Source organism: Xiphophorus couchianus, chromosome 7 (genome assembly GCF_001444195.1).
Source record: "Xiphophorus couchianus chromosome 7, X_couchianus-1.0, whole genome shotgun sequence".
Lineage (NCBI taxonomy): Eukaryota > Metazoa > Chordata > Actinopteri > Cyprinodontiformes > Poeciliidae > Xiphophorus > Xiphophorus couchianus.
This window is the reverse complement of record NC_040234.1, coordinates 35,726,421-35,740,304: the sequence shown is the minus strand read 5'-3', so window position 1 is coordinate 35,740,304 and position 13,884 is coordinate 35,726,421. Positions and strand designations below refer to the sequence as shown.

The following is a 13,884-nucleotide window of genomic DNA, read 5'->3' as shown; positions in this document are numbered from 1 at the left end:
ATATTTAATGTATTTTTTAATATTTATTTTGAGGTTTTGAGATCCCTGCAGCTCCTGCCTTTACTTTAAGAAATCATTTCTCTTTTTTCCTACAGTTTTTTATGGATTGACTATGAAATATTAAAGTCAGGAGATAAAACTGGTTTACAACGAGTGAAAAATTCATTAAATACATAGAAAACCTGCAGAACAACTGATCAATAGATATATGTATTAGATATTAGGGCTGCAACTAATGATTATTTAATAATTGAGTATTTTGATGATAAATTAATAAAAAATGTGTCATATTCTGCAGATATTGCATTGAACCTTCAGATATACAATTTTAGAAACTTATTGAAAAATTCTGATAAATAATTAAATTCATTTTTTGAATAAGAAAATAAACATTTTATTGCCTAAAATCCACACTTGATCATTTGTAGTAAAGGATCTCATCTAAAAAGAAAACTACAAACCACGAAGAAGACTACTTCCTGTCGCCTTCTTCGTCGTTTCCGCCAGAGTAACATCCGGGTGTTGATCACGTGATTCGTGTGACAGAAAGACGTGTTTCCGAAATACATCAGTTTCTATATGACTGGGGGGGGAAACACCTCATCCGTTTGATATAAAAACTTGAGTTTTTCTTCTTTTTCTTATTGTCAAGTTTCCATTAATTTATTTGCGTCATTTCAGTTTGCGCAGTTCCCCGTTGCTGAAAGCGCAGCTTCCATTTTAATGACTTATTGTTTGATTTTAACCCAGTTTATGGTTTAATGGAAACAGCGCAACTGGGAAATTACGATGTGGACAAAGATTTGCGCACATTGGCAGAGGAACCGCAGTTATTGCGGGTTAGAATCCGCCCAGAACCGACCCGCCCGCCCGCTGCGCAGCGTGGGAGTGGGCGGCTGGGTGGGTGGGAGTCCACTCAGCTGTGGGCTCTCCACTCCACTCCACTCCACTCCACTCCACTCCACGGTGATGTAACAGGAAGCAGTGGGCTGACTTCCAACCTCAAGCTGAAGCCACCGGAGCTGCGCGCAGAGCCACCGCTGATCCGAACCGAGCCGGACCGGATCGGACCGGACCGGACCGGAGGAGCGTGATCGGATCCGAACCTGCTGCGGGATCGCCGTGTCCGGTAAGGAAGTGGGTCGGGCTTTGTTGGGGTTTGATCCCCTGCTGGCGGCGGTACCAGTCCGTTTGGACTTCCAGTTCTGCTGATACAAACAGGAAAAGGTTCGTGCTTTTATTCTGGACCTGGATCCGTCCTGGTTCTGGTTCTGCAGTCAGGAGAAAATCCGCGGATTGAAGCGCGAATTTTCGAAAACCTTCCATTGATTGTCTGCTGGTGCTGAGTCAGCAGAACCGCCGAACCCGACCGAGCGAGTCCAGAACCTCCCGGTCCGGTTAGTTACATAACCATCCAGAGCCGGACCTGCTGCCTGGGTGATGAAGAGGAGCAAATGATGATGATGATGTTATGGTGGAGGTTCTGGTTAAACTGGACCTGCGGTCTGGTTCTGGTCCGGATGTCAGAACCGCTGAGAAACCAAACAGGTTAAAGATGAGGAGTAAAAAACCAACAGAAATGTTTCAAATTATTGATCCTGATAAATAAAACCCATTTTCACCACAAATGTTCCAAAATGGCGGTTAAAAAGCTAAAGTTTAGTTTATAAACTAAATATTTATATCTGAGCTAAGATTTTAATTTGGAGTTAAATATTTACACAAATAAATGTTTTAATTTATAAATATTTTTGCTCAGAGCTGAAAATTAAAATCCAAACAAAAATTTAGCTTCTGCCTTAAATATTTAGTTCAAAAGCTAAATATTTAACTCCCAGCTAAAGATGTTCATGAGATAAATATTTAGTTAGGAAACAAAATATTTAGCTTTTTAACTAAATATGTTAGCTTAGAAGCTAAATATTTAAATCTGTCTACATTTTTAGTAGTTAAGTCGTTTCTAAATGAAAGAACTTGGTGAAAATATGAGTTTTATTTCTCTTATAAATCTATAAATAACCCAGATTATGATCTTAGTTTTTCATGGCGGATTTTTTAAGACTCCAGTGATAATCTGGAGCCGATGCTTCCTGGATTTTTATAATCTGTGACCTTTAAGCCCAGAGCGTGGCTGATGTTTTACATCCAGTGTTGACAAAGCGGCTGGTGAATGAGGGCCTGATGGCGGCGGCCATGTTTCCTAAATATCTGCCATCTTTGATCGTACGCAGGTGATAAATCTGAACTTTTGCTGCTCAGTGTTTATCGTTTTCTCAAATCCGTTGTTTCTATTTTCCAAAATGATGCTTCACTTTCACCAAATAATCCAGATGAATCCACCTTTGCTGTTTTGAAAAGTAGATTTTAACGGATGTAGAATAAAACCAGTAGGAAGTAAACTGGTGCAAATCAACCGAAAAGATGATTAATCAGCATTTTAATGAAAAACTGCTGATTAATAATAATATTAATTATCAAGCTGCTGCGTTGTTTTATCATCAGAGCTTCGTTCTTTTGGTTTATTTAATAATTTCATTAATTTTGGTTAAATAATCTGAGCGTAAAAGCGACACTGAGGACTGTTTAGGTATTGAAAGATAAAAACAACAGACTGAAATTGATGGAGCAGAAAACAACCCTGTAACCATAGCAACTGACAGTTCAGCAACATTTAAACATGGCTGCTGCTGAGCGCTTCCTTGTTTACGCTGTAAAAAACGCTGTTTTGTATTCGTCACATCCGTGTTTGTTTTGAAACATGGTTTATTTGATCCTTTGATCTTTTATTTTATAAAACATCAGATTCTCAGAATTGTGGAAAACGCAGCGACACGCTAAAGATCAGCAACAACAGTTCAGGATTCAAATGATTCAAAAAAACCCGACGGGTTGCAGAATTTATAAGAGGAAAAGTTGAACTACAAACACAAACTGTTTGGAAAGCAGCCAATCAAGAAGCTCCATTTACCTTCCTTGGCACCGATTGGCTGAAATCTGAGATTAAGGAAACTGTAGATGCTAGCTTCTGCGGTTGAGCTAAGACGTTTGTATTGATGCGTTTTAAAGTATATTTGGTGTTTGAATATTAAGATATGCATTCACAAATACTTTTAGGTGGAAACTTTGGTATTTCAGTCAATAAATTAAGTTTATTTGTGCAGCACATTTTCAGCAACACGGCAGTTCAAAGTGCATAGTAATATTTTATAGTAACATAGTAATGTTTTATTCTAACATTTATTTTAGGTTTTGGTGAAAGTTATTTCCTGTCCCTCATAAACACTGAAGGTTCATTGTTTAATAAAATAAAATAACTGCAATCAAATGTACATAAAGGATATGAAAACTTTTACCAAATCTACTCCAAAAAAATGCAAAATATATATAATTTTTTTATTGTACATTTTTAATTAAAATGTTTGTATTATATCTAACATTTCTTGTCAATAATTATTATAAAATGTACTTTAAAAATAATTTATTGGAATGTTACTTCCTATTCTCATATTTTTGATTGACTGCCAGTCAATTTATCATAGCTATCATAACTAGCATAGCTATCATAGTTAGCAAAGCTATCATAACTAGCATAGCTATCATAGCTAGGAAGCACAAAACAGAAAGAGACGCGTTCAGCAGCTGTTCTCACACATCTGTAAAAAATCTAAATGGCCGAGTGAAATCAGAAAGTAGGAGTTAGCATTTATGCTAAAGTAATAGTAATAATAATCACCTAATAGTGAATAAAAGTAAGTAAAGGACATGGAAAGGTCTAGTCAACTCTTTATCCAAACAGTGACGTAACACTTTTAAATAATATATTTTTCTAAAAAAGGCCTAAATGTGCCTTTAGTTTCTGGTTTTGCTTTAAAGTTAAAATATTTTCCATATTGTATTTTGTGCTGCATCCTGTATTTTGTGCTGCATCCTGTTGCGTCTCTCCGCTGACCTCATGGTGACGTTATCGTGTATCATCTGCCTCCTGGCCTGCGGTCGGCTCTGGATTCAGTTTCATGGATGTGAAACCTTTTGAAATGTTTTATTCCTCTCATGCATAATAAAGAACAAAGGATGGTTCCCACCGACCCGGTTTTGGTTCTGATGTGGTCGACGTCGTCCTGGTTCTGAGTTCAGGGAACACTTTGAAGATAATTTAGTTTTTTTATCTTCAAACAGATGAGTCTGAGTGTTTTTACCGTCTTTGGGGAATTTTAACAGGAAGCTTGAAGGTTTATGTTGCAGCGTTTTCAGTCGGATGTTGTTAGCAGATTATTTCACTTGGAACATTTTTACATGTTATAAGTGAAATAATCTGCCAGTGAAATTAGAACTTTTCAATTTAAATAGTTTAACACAATTTCTTGCTGAAAAGTTAGTTGTAAGTTTGTTTTGTCTTATTTCAAATGCACTAAGAGATTTGCACTAGAAACTAGACCGAAAATACTCTATGATTTTCTGCAGCACACCTTAGATTTTACATTTAATCTGTATTTTTGCTTTTTACGGTAAATAATAAAAATGTGATTTTAATTCTCATTTGAACCACAAGGTTTTAAATTAGTGTTTAAAATTTCTTAAACTGCTAATAATCATCAATTATGCAGAGAAAATGATCCTAAAGTTTCCAAATTCTGCCTCAGTCATTATCCGATCATCTCTGTTACAGATCTGAGAGTAAAACCTGACTGTTGTACAGGCATGAAAGAAATCAGCTAATTTTAAAATGAAAAACCTAAAATTTTCAAAATAATGAATTTTTGAATTTTGGAGGTCATGTTGAACTTTTTCATTATTTTGACAAAAAGAATCCCATCATGCTGTAGCAGATCTTCCTTTAATCCTGGAAATGTTCTTCAGGTGATAAAAGGCCGACTTTGTAACCGTCTCTATGTAGTTCTGAAGGTTCAGGTCAAAGTTCATCACTACTCCCAGATTTCAGGCCTGATAATGAAATTAAATGATTCCACTTAAAATATGAACAAAATTGTGTTTCCTCTGGGAGTTTCTCTCTGCGTAAAGTTAAAAATGTCTCCACCAAGTGGTCGGTGGTGTGAATTGCAATCCGTCAAAATTATGGTTTTCTTCAGATTTTTCTGGCATTGTTTTAAAAAATCCAGTCAAAGTTGGAGATATCAGGAACAATCATCCAGTGATTAATTTTGTTTCTTTTTTGAGTTTCATTGCGTAACTTTGAGTTTTTCCACCAAAGTGGCTCCGTAGATGGTTCTTTAAACCTAGAAATAATTTATTTTCTTTGTCCCGGTTTCTACTGAAACTCAGAACTGAAGGCAGATTATTGGTCCAGATTATTGTATTTTCCAGATGTTGTTTCATTGATCTGATTTATAACCAGCCCGTTGGTGTAAACAGTGTCGTCTTCATCGTTCCCGTTTTTCATATTTCTTTCTTTCTTCGTTTGAATCAATAATTCATCAGTGAACTGACAGTAAATGAATCTTCACCTGTTGAGTTAAATGATGGACTCATGAGCTGCGACTAAAAGACGACATCTGGTTTCTGTTCAGCAGATCTGAAGCTTTTTCTGTTTGAGAAGATCAGAGAAAATATTCACACTTCAGAATATTAATAAGGAATAAATGAATAAATCATTAATGGAGAAATGCTGCACGGAGTAATAGCTGGTGCGTTTGAGACATTTTTTTTGTTTACACACTTCAGTGAAAATCAATTAAGCGTGCCCAACACTGGAAGTAACGTTTTTATAATTAGCTAAAGTGCTAAACGAGAAATTAGCTTCCCTATTTGCGAAATTAGCCTAATAGCGGAAGTGTGCCCACCTCTGGTTTCTGCTCTCTAAGGTAAAATCAACAGTTTTAGCTTTAGCTTTAGCTTTGGGGACTGTAAACATGTCGTCACAATGAATCAAAATTCTTCTGACGTTAAAAAGAAATTCATGAAAATGTTGAACAGTTTGAGAATTTTCCCATTTTAGCTCCATCTTTGTGGATGTGTTTGATAGATCACTGAACCTGGTGAAACAGATCCTCCCCCTCTGTCCTCCTACATCAAAGCTTTTATTAGCCGGTGTAATTTCTATGATTTTGTTTTTGCAGTGTCTCGGGCTCTCAGTCGGATATCGGGCTTCCTGTCGGCCAGTTTGTCCAGAGTTATTTTCGTCCTCGCATTATCCGAAGGGAATCGGGGCGTCCGCAGCTGACCGGGTTCAGCTGCTGAAAGAGTTATGAAGGAGTGAAAATGGAGCCATGTTGGAATATTTCAGAGCTGATCTGGATTTTCTCCACCAGTTCGAACTGCTGAATCCGCTCTGCACCTGCAGGACGTGGTTTTATTTTTAACCTGGATATTTTTATCTAAGTATTTGTGCTATTTTTTCCTTTGCGCAGAGCAGAGAGTCATCTTTCTGGGAAGACCCTGTTGTGACCTCAGGACAGCCGTCCTGTTCTCCAGCTTCAGTCAACACCTCAAACTGCACCTTAATAATCTGGATTATCTCTGAGTTCCAGATTTAAATCTGATATTTGGAGCAATTCAAATACAAACTTAACAATTAGCTCCAGACTAATTATTTGGATTGAAGCTAAATGTTTTGTTTACAAATTAAATAATTATCTAGATCAGAGCCAACTAAATATTTAGCTAGATTTGAGCTAAATATTTGTAGCTGTATAGTTAGCTTGCTAGCTAAATGTTTAGCTCTGGAATAGCTACATGATTATGCAGCACGCAGCTAAATATTTAGCTAAATATATTCAAACTAAATATTTCACTTGCTAGCTTAATAGCTTTTTTTAAGCTTGCTAACTAAATATTTGGTTTTGAGCTAAATGTTTAACTTGCCAACTAAATAGTTAGCTTGATAATTAATCATCTTTTCCCTTATGAAAAAAATGCCAGCAATGAATCTCATGGATACTCCAGTCAGATTAAGCTACACATCTGTGGAGTATTTGTGTGAAATGCCGGGAGCCCGGTGAGAACCTCTGAGGTCCACTTGAAATCAGTCCACAGGACGGATGAGTCAGGAACTCTTGTTTATGTTTCACTTTAATACAAATGAGTCCCGTCTTAATTTATCCATCCAGCTGGGAACGATATTTCTCTGCTAGTCATAACTCAGAGCACCTTTGACCTCCACCAGTTGCCTTGTGGTTTTGTATTTTCGCTGGGACTGCCAGTAGCCGAGCGGAGACAGCATGATGCTTCAATAAGCCAACTGGACTTTCTCTGTCGTTTCAAACGGCAGAGAGAGAAGGAGGAAACGCAAACCTTCACCAGCGTCTCTCAGCCACGATTTCTAATCCAGATAAAGACGGAAAGAGGAGCGGCTAAAGCAAAACAGCAGCAGAGCTAGCTAACAGCTAATGGATTCATTCAGGGCATGGTACTGTGGACTATAACAACAAATTTTTAATTTAGCGCTTATGCTAACTTTGAAAACGTTTAGCACAGTTAGCTTCCCTTTTATACATGTTGAGTTTATATCCATGCTCTTATTTTGAAGTGGATGAAGTTTGTTTATGTAGCAGTTCCACTTTAGCATTAGCTTATGCTAAGTAGCTTGTTGTTGTGTAGCACTTTAGTGGTAGGGGAACCAATGTTTATGATTTGTGCTTTTAGGTTAGCACTGCAAACCTTTTAGCTAGTGTTGCCCACCAATGGAAGAGATAATTGGTAGTGAAGTTAGCACTATAGCATTAGCTTCCGCTCCATACTGTGTTGGTGTAGCACTTTAGCATTAGCGTATTTAACGTTTATGATTAGTGCTTTTGAATAAATCAAAATTAGCACAGCTAATTTTTAGCTCAAATCCAAATTAGCAAGTCATTCATTCATAACTCCTTTATTTTTGCTCAAAGTTTAAACAAATAATTAAATTTCAAGTTTTTCATCAGAATTAATATTTAAACTTCAGCCATCTTGTAATAAAACCTACTTTGATGCAGCTGGAATCATAATGTTTGGTGCTGGAAAACGTTAAAAACAGGCTGCAGATTGAAATCGTGAGGAGACGTTCTGCAGGTCTGCAGTGTTTCCTTCTGCCTTCCTGCTCATCAACGTTTAATCTTAGCTTGGAGTAAAAACGGACCGAGGTGGTTCTGACCCGGAACATGGCCACCGGAACAAATTCACAGTGACAGGTTCTTCCAATATTCATATTGTTCTGGATTCCTGTTTCTTCCTCCGGCCGTCTGGTTCTGAAGTGAACATCAGGAGCAGAGCTGTCCAAAGTGCGGCACATGGGCCATTTGTGGCCCTTGGACTGATTTTCTGCGGCCGCCCAGCTGCAATTCAAAGAAGATACAAATTTTTCCAGTAGATGCAGAAGGAGAATTTTAATTTGTAATCAGGGGAAAAATTTGGAGAAACTTTTACTGAAAGCCAACTTTGCTGCTCCAAAATCAGCTTTTATTTATTTTATTAAACTCGGCTAAATATAACAAACGTTTTGAATCAAAGTGACCAAAATCCTGTTCTGATTACTGGAAATAAATTTGAAAAGGAACTGAATACTAGATGATTTTCTTTTATTACAGTAAACATGTTAAATCTGCTACGACATGTTGGGGTTTTTGTAGAAAAGAAGAAGAAGAAGATTTTTTTTTGATTTTTTGATTTTTAACAAAACATTTATTATACAATAATTTAACAATACATTACATAATCAGGTCAAGGATACTAAAAAAAACACAATAAATAGTTACAATAACAACTGGTTATATTTTAGTTCTCCTTGATTAGAAATGGTGCAAAACACATTGTTAAAACCCCACAGTTCTAAAAAAGAAGAAGAAGAAGAAGAAGAAGCACATTTCTGCCTAACAATTTGAGAGTAATAGAAATGTTCTACTAGTAAACGGATCCTGTGTGGGATCGGGTCAGTAAGCGGATCCTGTGTGGGATCGGGTCAGTAAACGGATCCTGTGTGGGATCGGGTCAGTAAGCGGATCCTGTGTGGGATCGGGTCAGTAAACGGATCCTGTGTGGGATCGGGTCAGTAAGCGGATCCTGTGTGGGATCGGGTCAGTAAACGGATCCTGTGTGGGATCGGGTCAGTAAGCGGATCCTGTGTGGGATCGGGTCAGTAAACGGATCCTGTGTGGGATCGGGTCAGTAAGCGGATCCTGTGTGGGATCGGGTCAGTAAGCGGATCCTGTGTGGGATCGGGTCAGTAAGCGGATCCATGTGCTGCCCTCAGGACGCTGGCACGCTGCGCAGGGTGTGGGTCTGATGACTTGAATACTTTGGTATCTTTTTATTGTCTGCCTTTAAAGCTGGAAAACAGTCGCCTCCCTCTGCTGCGTTTGTTGGGGAGAATCGGGTTCTTGTTGCGTTTTCCCACAGAATCACCACATTATTCCATTTTCTGCTCCCAGCCGTCCCTTGCTGCCCTGTCGGTCGTCTCCCATGCCCTGGACTTGCTCCATCCACTGCGACGCTGCACTGCAGTTTATAACAGAAACTGAAGGAATGTGAACTTATGTTATGGGAAATGTGCTCTCAGGACCGGCATGATCAGACCCGGACCTCCGTACTGACAGTGGGAGTCTCCATTGGATCCATGTTTACAGGCCGGAGCAGGAGAGCAGGAAGCTCAGCGGACAGGAACGTCTTCCTTCCTTCCTTCCTTCCTTCCTTCCTTCCTTCCTTCCTTCCTTCCTTCCTTCCTTCCTTCCTTCCTTCCTTCCTTCCTTCCTTCCTTCCTCCCTCCCAACACAAAGAGTCGCTACAGCATCTAAAGCTCAGTTTAGCAAATGAAACATTTTAGCTACAAGTGATTTCATTGTTTTCCTTCTGTTGCTGATTTGATTTAGATATTGATGCCTAAACTGAGGCAGAAATTCAGACTAAATACCTGATAAATGCAGGATTACATTTTTAGAGTTCTGCTCTTTCCTGAAGCTGGTCAGTGAGTCAGGCTGTCTGCTCCAGTAGAGCCCATAGTCAGTCGTTAGTAGTTTAACAGCAGAGTGATGGGTGCACTGTAAAAACTGACTGCCTCCGTTGGTTTAACAAACATATTTTATCTCGTAAATTCCACTTTATATGTAAGACAAAGAATTAGCTAGAAGACCTTTTTTTAATTTCAAGAGTAAAGTCAAAATAACACGATAATAAAGTAATAATAATGTGAGAAGTTACGATATTACTGGAATAAAGTTGAAAAAATGAGGATAAAGTCATAAAAATTAGCATATCTCTGAGTAGCTGTTAGCATGACTCACATTACCTGCTAGTCTTTCTATTAGCTTGACTGATTAGCTTTTAGCCTGACTGATTGGTTGTTGAGTTGCTGTTAGACTCTTCATAGATATTAGCTTGACTCTGATTAGCTGCTAGCTTTACAATGAGCAAATGGAAGCTGTCGCAATATTATTATGTTTTTTTTAATTTCTTGTCCCCTTACCCTAAGTGATAACTGTATTCACAAAGTTAAATCAATAATACTGTAAACTTCATGGAAATGGGCAGAACTTGGATTCCTTTCGCCATCCAGAGACGGTTGCTGGTTGCCTCCTGTGGGAGTAGCTGCTAGCTTTGCAGCTGCTAGCTAGTAATGGTGGGATAACGATAAGGATGGCAGGGATCTGGCAGCAGGTGAGAAGACGGCAGATGTTGTACAGGCCTTGGACAACGCTGTGCATGCGAGCAGATGTAATGGGTGATGTCATCTCCTGTGTCTAGTCTACATGGCTAACCACCCAGGTGAAACTCTGAGTGACTCCAGATAAAACGGGCCACCCACAGTCCACGCGGCTCTCGCAGATCAATGATGGGGTTGTTGTTCTTCAGTGGAGGTCAGACTTTCATCTTTCAGTTGCGGCTGGGGAATAAAAAGTTTGACATGGTGGAATAAAATAAAGATGTTCTGCTCAGATGAGACCATTGTTGTACTTTTTGCCCTCCGTAACAAAACCTACGTGGAGCAAAACAAACATCGTACCCTGAACTCACCACAGAGACATTTTAAGACATTTTTAATGCAACGCTGAATGAAATTTAAGACTTAAAAACTATGGGTCTAGAGAATATAAATATAGAAGTAGCTGCTAATTTATGCTGCTAGCTAGCATGTTAGCAGCTACTGAATAGTAGCTTCAACCGCCTCGAGTTACAGAACGCAATGAAGATGTTTGTACACGACACAAACTTTTACCTGATAGAAAAGTCCCACAACAACAACAACAAAACAGATTAATAGTCCTGAAACATCAATATTTAAGACCTGTCATTAACATATGTAAGGCTGACTATTTAAATTAATTTAAGAGGGTTTACACACCTCACTGTCCGGGAGACTTGATTTGATTGACCAAAATTGCAACATTTGTTCTATTTTCAGCTGTTGTTCCCCTCCTGACCTGGGGGGGCGCTGGACCAAGAACCACCGAAGGAAACGACACAAAAACCTCTTAAGAAGACACTGAGCACAACTTCCTTCTTCACCAGCAACAAGCAGTTAGTTATTTTGACCCCTAATAGCCACTAGCTGGACTCTGATTAGCTGCTAGATTTACTATGAGAAGCAGCTAACAGCTATGCTTGTATTTTGTAGCTTCTAATTAGCAAGTAGTTAGCGACTTTTATTAGCCGCTAGTTTTACTATGAGTTGTAAGCAGTTAGTAGCTTTTAGCTAAGCTCTGCTTAACTTAGCTTTACTCTTTAACAAAATTCAAATAAATGTTCAAAGCTTATGTTCAGCTGGGTTGAATATAAGACAATGCATATTTTTTTTAAAAAAAATTAAAGACTTTCTAGTTTATCTGTGACGGAAAGCGAACGTCTGTTCATGGAGTCACCAGAGACTCTGGCTTCATCCTGACTGGTTTAACCAACAGAAAATGAAACTGAGCTGCATGAGAAAATAACTGTTTTGAAAAACGGATCTAATTTTATTAAATAAATTGACATTAGGCCAATTAGAAGAACCGATCCGCTGCGTTTGCGTTGCCTTCTCTTGACGTCTGCTAGACGGGACTCAAACCAGGATTGGCCAAGAAACAGCTGGGGAACTTGGCAGAGGGGCGCTGTGTGTTTGTGAACATTTTTGTAGTGTATTTCCATTCATGCGTGACAGAGCAGCTGATCTTCTAATGGCTGTTTCCAATTTGCAGATCACATCTATGCTTTACAGCCTCCGTCCCTCCCTCCCTCCCTGCCGAAGAAAGGCTCTTGTAACGCCGTGCAGCGACCTGGAGGTCAGATCCATCTGCGATGCATTGTTGGACTAATAACCCCCTGCTGGCCTTCGCGTTTATTCTTCTGCGTTCGCCCTGCCGCAGCCAGAGAATTTAGATTTGTTAACCAAACAATGCAAATTGAAGGTTGCTTGCTGCCAAGAATTAAAGGTTCGGGAATCTCTGGTTGGCTTGTGTTGTTGGTTTCAGTAGAAACTGTTGTTATGTGGGGATGTAGCAGCAGATAGTCGTTGACAGTCTGGAGTCGTTTGAAATGAAAACCAGCTGGCGACCATCCCGTCCATGCTTGGCCCCTCTATACACTGAACATGATATGGTGAGTGAGTGAACAAGGCCTCGCTCATAAAACCCAGCAGCAGATGTTCATCAGGTCACCGTGTTAAGATAGCAACAGCTAACACCAAACAGTATCAGCAAAGTACTCATCTCTGCTCTTCAGGAGGTTTATATGTTTATGCCGTATTGTTAGAGAAAAAAGTTGTATTAATTGTATATTTTATTCAGTTTCAGCAAACGTTCAACAAACGTCACTGAAGCAAATAGAACAAAAACCTCTAAAGAAGACTGAGTGCAACTTCCTACTTCACAAAATGCAAACAAAACTGGAGTCAGATTTTAGCAGTTAGAGGATTTCTCTTTTGTCTTAAACTAAAGATATGCACTCAGAATGCAGAGTTTCCACCATTTTGTTTTTTGTCTGCAGAGTGTGAAAGCTAATACTCTGCAATTTTAAAAAAGTGTTAAAATGTTTATTATTTGATTTGCTTACATTGCTTTTAAAGTTTTTATTATTTTTTCAGAATGAGGAAATTGTTTCCCCTTCATTCTGAACATTTATTAGCTTGTCTCTGATTAGCTGTTAGCTTGCCAATTAATGGATATTAGTTTATTTTTGTGTAACTTGACTACATAGAGTCAAGCTAATAGCTTTGATTGATTGATTAGCTAGTAGCTTGGTTCTGAATTAGTGTATTCTCGCTCTGAGTAGCTGTTTTCTTGAGTCTAAAAAGCTGTTAGCTTGTCATTGAGTTGCTCTTAGTTTGTTCATGACTTACCATTAGCTTAACCCTGATTAGCTGTTAGCTTGTTTCTGATTAGCTAATTTTCAATGAGCTTAACTTGTCTCTAAATCGCTGCTAGCCTGTCCCTGAGGAGCTGCTAGCTTGACTATAATTAGCTGTTAACTTCTCTCTGTTAAGCTGCTAGCTTTACTTGGTTAGCTGTTAGCTTATGTCTGAATATTTACTACGAGTCCCTGGTAGTTTGTCTCTCAGTAGCGACAGTATGTCTGCATTTATGTGTTAGCTTTACGTTACCTTGATGCTTTTTCCTGCTTTTGGTCGTATTTAGTTGAATTTACACAGACCAGCCTGTAATGTAGATGTTTCTGTTGGGATTCTCTGCTGTGTTTCAGCCTTGGAGCCCCAGTTGGTCCAGCCAACCCTCCAGAGCTCAGCCTTTAGAAGTGAAGGCCGTAAACACGCATGATTTACAGCGCCTGCCTCGTTTCAGGTTTGGCGACTGAAAGCTAATGATGTGTGGCTTTTTAAAAAGCAGCAGAGCGGCCAAAAATATGAGCTGTTTTCAGGAAGTATCCGTTGTTGTTTCTTCCTCCCTGGTGTCCCTTTGATTTCTCAACCCAATTTGCTGCAGGAGCTTCTTATTTTGAGTGACCCACACGATGCCTGCAGTTATTATCCAACAG

General features: G+C 38.9%; 1 protein-coding gene across 2 annotated transcripts in view; it reads left to right on the top strand.

Annotated features, from left to right (window-relative positions):
• Positions 1–896: 896 nt before the first annotated feature.
• calcrla (calcitonin receptor-like a) overlaps positions 897–13,884 on the top strand; it is a 30,210-nt gene continuing 17,222 nt past the window's right edge. Inside the window, exon 1 of one of the 2 annotated variants that reach the window (XM_028024476.1) lies at positions 897–1,129. The gene's annotated coding sequence lies outside the window, so the exon portion shown is untranslated. Of the gene's footprint in view, positions 1,130–11,320; positions 11,440–13,884 lie in introns of those variants that run through there. The other variant, XM_028024477.1, reaches the window with a different exon arrangement.